Source organism: Chinchilla lanigera, unplaced genomic scaffold (assembly GCF_000276665.1).
Source record: "Chinchilla lanigera isolate Chin_1 unplaced genomic scaffold, ChiLan1.0 scaffold00175, whole genome shotgun sequence".
In the NCBI taxonomy this organism is placed as follows: domain Eukaryota; kingdom Metazoa; phylum Chordata; class Mammalia; order Rodentia; family Chinchillidae; genus Chinchilla; species Chinchilla lanigera.
In genome coordinates this window covers 287,681-296,665 of record NW_004955576.1, presented here as the reverse complement: position 1 = coordinate 296,665, position 8,985 = coordinate 287,681, and positions in this window count along the sequence as shown.

Here is an 8,985-nt window from a genome sequence, read left to right as displayed (position 1 = left end):
ACTAGAGAGAAGAATTCTAAACTTAGTTTGGAACCAGAAGAAACCGAGAATACAAAATAAATTCTTGGTGTTAGAGGCAAGGCAGGGGGCATCACAATCCCTCACTTGAAATTATACTACAAGTCTGCCATGGTAAAAATAGTGTTCTGGAAAAAACAGACATGAGGAGCAGAATAGAAGATGCAGAAACAATTCCAAACATTCTCAACCACCTGTTCTTTGACAAAGGTGCTAACAATCTGCACTGGCAGAAGTTGAGTATCTTTAATAAGTGCTCCTGTAAAAACTGGTTTTCCACATCCAAAGTTTAAAACTTTACATATATCTCTCATTGTTCACTAAGTTAAAATTGAAATGGATCAAACCTCTCAATATTGAAACAAAAACACTTAATTTGAGGAAAGATAGAATCAGTAGAACTCCTGAAGACATGTGTTTAGGCAAAGGCTTTGTGAATCAAATCCAGTTGGCACAGGAACTCTTATAAAAAATCAACTACTGAGATTTCATCTTGTAAAAAATTTTGCACAACAAAGAAACCACCAAAGTGTGAAAAGGCTGCATACAGTGAAGAAAATAATTTTTCCAATTGTTCCAAAAACAAAGGACTAATGTCCACAATATATAAAGAACTTAAAAAATTAGACCTCCCAAATTTAAAGAACTCAATCCAAAAAATAGATATATGAAATTAATGAATTCTCAGATGAAGCAGTGCTAATGCCAAATAAATATCCTTTAAAAGTTACAACATAATTGGTCATTTGAGAAATGCATATTCAACCAATGCTGAGAATCCAACTCCTGCTAGAAACAGCAGCTATTTTTAAGAATATCAAATGCTAAGGGTGCTGTGGGGGGAAAGGAATCCTTCACCATCACTTGTGGAAATGTAGACTGGTTCAACCACTGTGGAAGTTCCTCTAAAATTAAACCAGGTGTTTCTTTCAACCTAGCTATTACCCTTCTTGATATCATCCCTAATAAATTAACAGCTTCATACCACAGTGTCATGGTATGGACAATGTTTATAACAGCAAAGCTTGTAACACCTAAATCTTAGAAAGAGCCCAAATGCCCATCAACTGATGAATGTAAAAAGAATATGTCGTTTTTTTATGTGATAGAGTGCTACTCTGCCATAAAGAAGGATAAATTTGGTACTTCTCTAAGGTAAATGCATGCACCTTGGGACCATACTCCCTTATGTATAATATAATACTGTTTCTTTCATGTGAGAATGGAAAAATGTAAATAAGGAGCAAAATATATAATAAATTTTGGGAAGTAGAAACAAAATATTGAAATTGGAAGGGAAAAAAGGGAAGGAGTAGGGGTAAAAGAATGAAATGACAGGAAAAAGAATAGAAGGAAAAAATGAAATAAAGCTATTGTAAATAAGAAGGGGAAGAGGTGTTGAGAAAACGGGAGGGGATTTGCAAAAAAGACGACCAAGGTATACCACGCACAAGTACAAATTTCATACAATGAATGCTATCACTATGTATATCTATACTGTAGTAGTAAAATTACTTTTAATAGGCCCTCAAGCAATAAAGAAAAAGGCTGGGAACATTTATCCCCTGCTAACAGTGTATGCATGCTCATGATCTTAGTTTTATATACTCATCATGGTTAATGGGATCTAGAGATGAAGGAGTTCCTCACTATTTGACTTAATATAGGTAAATTTGAAGAATGTTATGTGTACATTAAGTTTCCTTTTGATTAGATGTAGGGTTATTTCTTTTTCTAGTTTCATTATACTTTGCATTTGTCCTAGAAGAGGAACTCTGCAATCAGCTAGTGTGTCTGATTTATTTCACTGAACACCATGTTCTCAAAGGGTTGACAGTTTTCTACAAATGAAGCAAATTTCTCCTGCTTTATACAGAGTAGTACTCCATTGCTTACAAAATACAAATTTTATTCATTCTTTAGTTTTTATTCATCCTTTTCGCGTATTTTATTGGATGACAGTAATAACTACATTCGCTCCAGTAAAAGAGACAGTCTAGTGGGAGGATGAGAAAGTGAAGATTCCAGAAGCAAACATTCTTGGAGAAGACTGTGGAGAAAAACTGTGGACAAGAAGTGACCTAGCACCTGGAGAATTCATAACAGGTTCCCCAGACACCTGAATTGAACTGCCGAGATATGTGGATTGCTAAGACTTAAATAAGAGATGAAGGAGGGAGACATTATGAAGACACACAACATGTTAATGAAAATGTGCGTTTTAACAGCAGAGTCAGCATGATTACTGAGCAACTTTAGAAATGATTTCACCTTTGATTCAGGAGCGAAGTGTGGTGCTCTTGTGTGCTTTGAGGATTATATTTAAGCTAACATCACTAGTCCTTTTTTTATGCATTTTTCTGACTTCAGATTATTACCTACATACTATTCTTCTAATTCTTATACACAAGGAAGTGTGGTATCAAAAACAATGACTCTGCCCTAGATATTGATGAGATCCATTTGATATGTATAAATTTGCTGCATTCAGTTAATTTGTCATCATTTTTCTTTTCTGTAATATAGATGTGATTCTAGAATCACTCCCTCACACACCATCACTGAAGAGGACCACAGGGCTTTCACCTGGTCGCCAGTGCTGTGTATGTCCTTCTCTTGATCCTTCTTCACTGAGTAGCACCATAAGTGTCTGATTCCTCAGGTGCTTCCTCTACATCAGAGGGGCAAGAGCAGCCTCATTACACAGCCTTTCTATTTCTTCCCAGATAATTTCTCTTCATCACATTCCAGCATGAGATGATCAGTTTTTACATGTCCATACTCTGCTTCCTCAAACTTAGCACTAAGAACTCTCAGGTTTCCCTTACTCCTTGGGGCTTCATTTACATATAAATTCAATATTGGCATGTAAGACCTAGTAGAAAGTTAATGTTCATTTTTTTCATGTTCCTCTGACTGGTATTAGAGCAGTCGCAGCCATTAACGCTGGCATACGTATAGAAAAAAATTATTTCTTCTCCTATGAAAGTCAGGCTACTTATTGGAGACACTCTACCTGAACCCCAGTCTCCTGCCAGGTGTGACACTGCATGGCATAAACAAAGGCAGAGGTAAATGCTGGTGGAACACCTGGGTTCTGGGGTGACCAGTTGTTCACAACGAATGTAAGGCCAAGACACAGACAAAACCTTGGCATTTATTGATTGAGAAAGGGATTATCAGATGACTGGAAGGCAGTGGTGATCTTAAGCTAAGAGGATCTTGGCTAGTCTTTAGTCTTAGCAGTCTTTGTCTTAGTGGCTTTAGTCTCAGTTTTAACCTCAGCCTTTTTTCAGCCCAGGAAGGTGAAGAGGATGACACACACCTAATGGGATAATGGGAAATCTCAGAAGGGTGTTATCAAATATCCCAAGCCTCCATTCATTCTTTAAGGAAGTGTGCAAACCTAACCATTGTGAATTTGTGGTCCCCAGCATATCCCCCCTTTCCTTTTTGTAATTGAACCAGTTCAAATAGCATACAGGATATAGTAGGCATCATAGCAACAAATACTTTCTTGGGAGTTTGTGGGATGCCCTGTTTTATCACCAGTGTGTGAGCTCCCTCGGTTGTCTTTTGTTGTTGTTCCCAAGTCTTGGGTTTTGTGGCCTGTGTGGATTTCAGTACTTGTGTCAGGCTTTTTTCCAGTATCATCCTTGAGAATCATCACACTGGTGGGATGGACAGGAACTGTCTCTACCCGAGGGCTGGGATGTTCCTTTCTTCATGGTCACTCACTCCAGGAGGGCGGCATAGTGCTGTTCCATTGTCTTTTAACATACAAGCATTCCCTTGACCACATATTATTTCCTGCACTGGACCATCCCCCTTTCCTGTTGGGATGTACTTCATAGGTCTTGAGAACTAAGTGTGCCTGTCGGATTTATCATCTTTCCAATGAAGCTCTGATAGAGTGTATTTACTTTCTACAGCCAGTTTTCAACAATTTGAGGTAAACATATACAGGTGAACATATTTTCCATCGAGTTTTGGTAATTGCACCTTCAACCAGAGTAATCTGCTGCACTAACCTCTCCAGGGCCCAGCCTTGTCTAACTACCTACAAGATTGCTAAAAAATGTTAGCTATCAGTAATATTCTACCCTCTAAAGAAGTACTGCTAAAGGTGATTAGGGATTAGTATGCATAATTTTCTTCTAGTTGCTTCAAGTTGAAAATGGCCCATGACAGTCAGAGGCTCTCTCCAGAGAGCTAATGTAAAGGGACCCAGACAGACATAATCTCGAAGGCTTCACAGGTATAAATTCTTTGTACAAGATTAGTTCAGTGTGTTCTGGTAAAAGAAGTCTAGCACATTTGTCATTGCTTCCATCTGCATGACCACTTGGAGTTTGACAGTCACTAGACAAGAATGAACAAATTTTCCTGAGAAATTAGAGCATGTTTAATCAAAGCATGAGCATTAGAATGGAAAGCTTGGTTGAGGCAAGAGCCAAGTCTAGAAAATGTTCTCCAAGGCCTGGAATAGGATTGTAACCTGCTGGCTCTTAAACCCCTCTGCTGATATATATTATCTGTAAGCTTGTTCTTTTGTTATACTTACTACTCTAGTTTTAGCTGTAGGAAGCTGGAGTTTTGTGAAGGACAAAACTTTTTTGAAGGACAGTGTTAGGTAAAGAATTTAAAGGTTCCTGTTGAGCTTTTATAGATTATACTATAGTTTTTCTTAATGACTCACAACAGTGATCACCTACTGGTGCAGGTGCCAACTGCCAGGATGGGGTAGTGACTGGAGTTCTTTACTAGATCTAGCTAATTATTATCACATTGTTTTACATATTTTTTGGTTGCACTTTTCTACTGGATGTTCAGGACCAAGTTACATTGAGAGCTGTATGAATTTAAATTCATTTCTTGCTCTTAATCAAGGTCAGCTAAGTCTTCTCAGAATTTACCTTGGAACCATGGATACAGTCTCTCAGTTCTTTGTCAGTGACAGCAACAGGGTGATTCATGGCTTCTGCTTAATCAATTGCTATGAAAACGTGGGAGATATTTCCTCTTGGGACCCTCCTTTGGCATGATGTTACTGTGTTCACATCCCCTGGGTCCCAGAAATCTCCTTGTTCTGGGAATTCCATGACTCACCAGATTTGCAGGCTGTCACAGAAAATAATCCCCATGTGTTGGGTCCTCACTGACCATGGAGGTCCAGAGCAGAAACACTGGCTGTTCTCTTAGCCCAGTTACCTTTCTGGCATTGTTCTCCAAACCTCAGTTGCTGAACACCTGGAAGAAGTCAGTGACATTAGCATCCACTTTGGGAAGAAATGAGCTCAAATATTATAATTTTATTTGGACTTTAAGTATTTTGAAATATAGAGTGTAGCCAGAAGATTGTTATTCCTTACTAACCACAGTTGTTCTAGTTGAAGCCCTGTAGAGTGTTAATAGACAACAGTTAAAATTTAAAACGCAAATTGAGATAAAAAGCCATTCATAAAACTTAATCATGACAATGATGGTGACTTTTTAAAAAAAAATAGTAAAATAAGGACCAATAGCAAAATACCAACATTATGGTCAAGAACAAAACAAAGCAAAAATAATTGAAAATGATACAGGGTTTCAAAACAAAATGATAGAAATTAACAGTGGTTGTTACAGTACATATTATTATCTTCATTTTATAGAGTAGCCTTTTTAGAAGGTGTCTCTATCTGGTCCTCAAGACGCTCTCATATAATTTCTTCACTTTTAATGAAATGGCATTGAAGACATTTGTGACATTGTCTGGACAATTTATCCCTGCGCATTTCCTAGTGTGACAGTGCACATATACCAAAGACATCTGTGTACACCCCTTCTCCTCCTTTTATAGCAGGTGGTCTCATATTGGTGTGACATATACTTCTTATTAATAGTAGCTGGAGCACAATGGAATGGCAGATATGAAAATCTAAAAGGAAAAGTTTCTCAGTATAAAAAGTCCATTTTTCCTTATAGAAGACCTGTACATCTGGAAGGCATGAATTCATTTAATATACCATGAGATGAACAATAATGAATTGTCATAACTAAATGGAACTTTGTTTTTTAACTTAGTTTTGTAAAAAAGAACAACTATTAATGGTGAAAATCTTTTGACTTATTTATAGGAAACAACCTTTGATGGGGACCAATGTAAACATATCACAGTAATATATTTAATGTTTATTGTCTTGTCTCCCATATCACTATGTGATCCGCTGAGGCCCCCTTAATGAACAAGGGAAGAATAAGATTGCTCCTGGTAGCTCCTTCTTTTTTCAAGCAGGGGAGTCCTGTCGAACATCTCCCCTGTGCTGAGGGATCTCTATATGTCTATCTTACAATTTTTTGTGACCTATAAGAACTCGATCATAACCATTTAAAATTTCCTCATTATTTTGACCAATGAGAGATTCCTGAGTCATGGTGCAACACAGTAATATGTACTACATTTGTAAAACCAATCTTGATATCATTTTGATGAGGTGGTAACCAGGAGGAAGCATGTTCTTAGATCTAGTGATGGTAAACCAATTTAAATTACATACAAATGTTTGAAAAATCCAAAAGGCAAAAGAAAAACAGACAAATATTCTTGAGCTCAAAGTGAGCAGCTGTAACTAGTTACAGATTAGACAGACAGACAAACACAATTAAGATAGTTTATTTATGAAGATAGAGTGCACTCAGATGTATTTGGTCAAGATTTATCATATATATATATTTTTAATTTGTAACTTTACATGGTGGTGTATGCCTGTAATGGAAGCATTTGGGAGGCTGAGAGAAGAGGATTAATGTGAGCTTGAGGCCAGCCTGGGCTTCAACATGAGTTCAAGGACAGCCTGAACTACATAGTGGAAAACTGTATCACAGAAAAGATTGGAACTATAAGTAGACTAGTCAAAACATATTGTCTGTCAATCAACAGTGCTCTATCAAAATATGAATCAGAAAGTATAAAATCTTTTACACCAGTGAGAGCAAAGAGGGTTTTTACAATGGGTTCTAGGCTGATTCTTTACGTGATTGGAATATGGCGCTATACAGGTTTCTCACTGTGGATTCGATAGGCATAGATGGTGGATCATCACAGCTAATGGCCAAAACTGCTGTTTTGATACCACAAGTAAATGTTGTGTCTAATGGGACAGACTATTAAAAGTAAGTTTAACTACTTAGAGGGGGTGAGAAGGCCAGGTTCAGGTGTAGAAAGAGATAATCTCTGAGAACAGGCTAACCTGCAAGATCTCCTGGATGGAAATCAGAATTCAAGGCAAACCTCAGGGTAGGGGCTTTATGTATCTTTTAACATTTGCTTTCATTTATAGCTGATATTAAACACATGTTTCTCTAGGATTATTAAGTTATGTTGATGAACTTACTTGGTTGTAAAAATGAGCCCATCTCCCCTGTGGTATAAAAACTCGTATGCATCATTCTACAGTGAGAAAAAAAAAAGTTAATCTCCACATGTGATCAAGGACTAAAACACGGATATATTTGGAATAAAATTTACAAAACTATTTTTGAGAAATTTAAGATTGACTCTGCACTAGTTTTTTAGAGTATACCCCAGAGACAAGTGACGATCAATTTCACTCTGAAAGTGTCCAAGGGAGCAGAAACTCACCATTTTGGAAACTTAGACCTGAAACTCAGCAGCTGTGTAGAAGAGACGTGCCTTAGATCAAACACTCTTGTAAACTGTGTTATTTGTAAGGGGAATGGCAGTGGAGGAGGGACAGAAGATCATTCCCAGTGAAAACTAAAATTGAATCATCCCAGGAGCAGAAGGACAAGGTCAGGAGCTTTCCCAGGGTGGATCTCCAATCCTGAGCAAAACATGCCTCCAGGGACAGGAGCTGTGATTGATTCCATCTGTATTGCCAAACACAAAATGAATCCAATAATCGAAGGACCTAAGCAGCAGGTTTTCCCTTTTGCAAGACAGTGAGAGACAAAATCAAAGTGCTCCATTATATTGTTTATGATTTCCTTTCCAATAAATAACTCTGAATCAAAGTTCTAAAATCCCTGCCTGCAAAAGAAATCTCACATCTCCTGAGACAGACAGATGCAGATAATATTCCAGAGGAAGAAATCGCAGACCTTGGGCAAAGAGATATTTGAGACTTTTTGGCTTCTCTGTCCAGTCACCTCAACATCAGTGCTGACTAGGCTCTATTTCAAGTCACCCTGAAAACAAGTATCAGAGGGTATCTGTAATATGCTTAGGAAACTCACAGATTAAATTCTGTATGTATTGCCTCTATTAGAAGTTAATATTTGTCTCAAGAGTAACATTACATCTCTGTAAGTTAGTTTATAGTGCTGAAGAAGTCCTGTAAATACCTGAATGTCCTATCAGGGTCATTCGAAAACTTTCCTAGACATTGACTAATTGGTTTTTGGTCAAAGAGAAAAGGAAATATACACATGTATGGTTCTAAAATTCCCATTTACTTCCCATAAGGGACATTATGCTTGAGAAGCTTGTACAAGTCAGCTAAGGATGCATAGAACCTAAGGAAGGCTTTAAGTATGGCTGGCCTGAAAGCTCCTCCCTCAAGACCTGAAGGGGAAGCTGGGGAAGCTTCAGATTCATTAATAGTGAATGTCTTATTTTCCTGAGATGTCTGGTTTTCCTGTGGCTCACATTTACATTTGCACACAAGTAAGGATTATTCTGGTATTATAAAGAAACTCTGAACATAAGGAAATTTTCAGCCTTTTTCCTCTCTCTTACATACAATTTTAGTTCAATTTTGAGATAATATCATAAACAATATTTCCCTTTGCATTGTGTCACTAGTGTAAAACTTGAAAGAGTTAATTTAAACTCGGAGGTATGATAGACACTGTGAAATGATAGGAAACCACTGAAGAGTAAAGGGCTTCTGGGATGTGGGAAAAGAGAAGGGAACGAAGGAGAAATTTTGTATGTTGTATATACAGGATAGATAGCATGGTTGT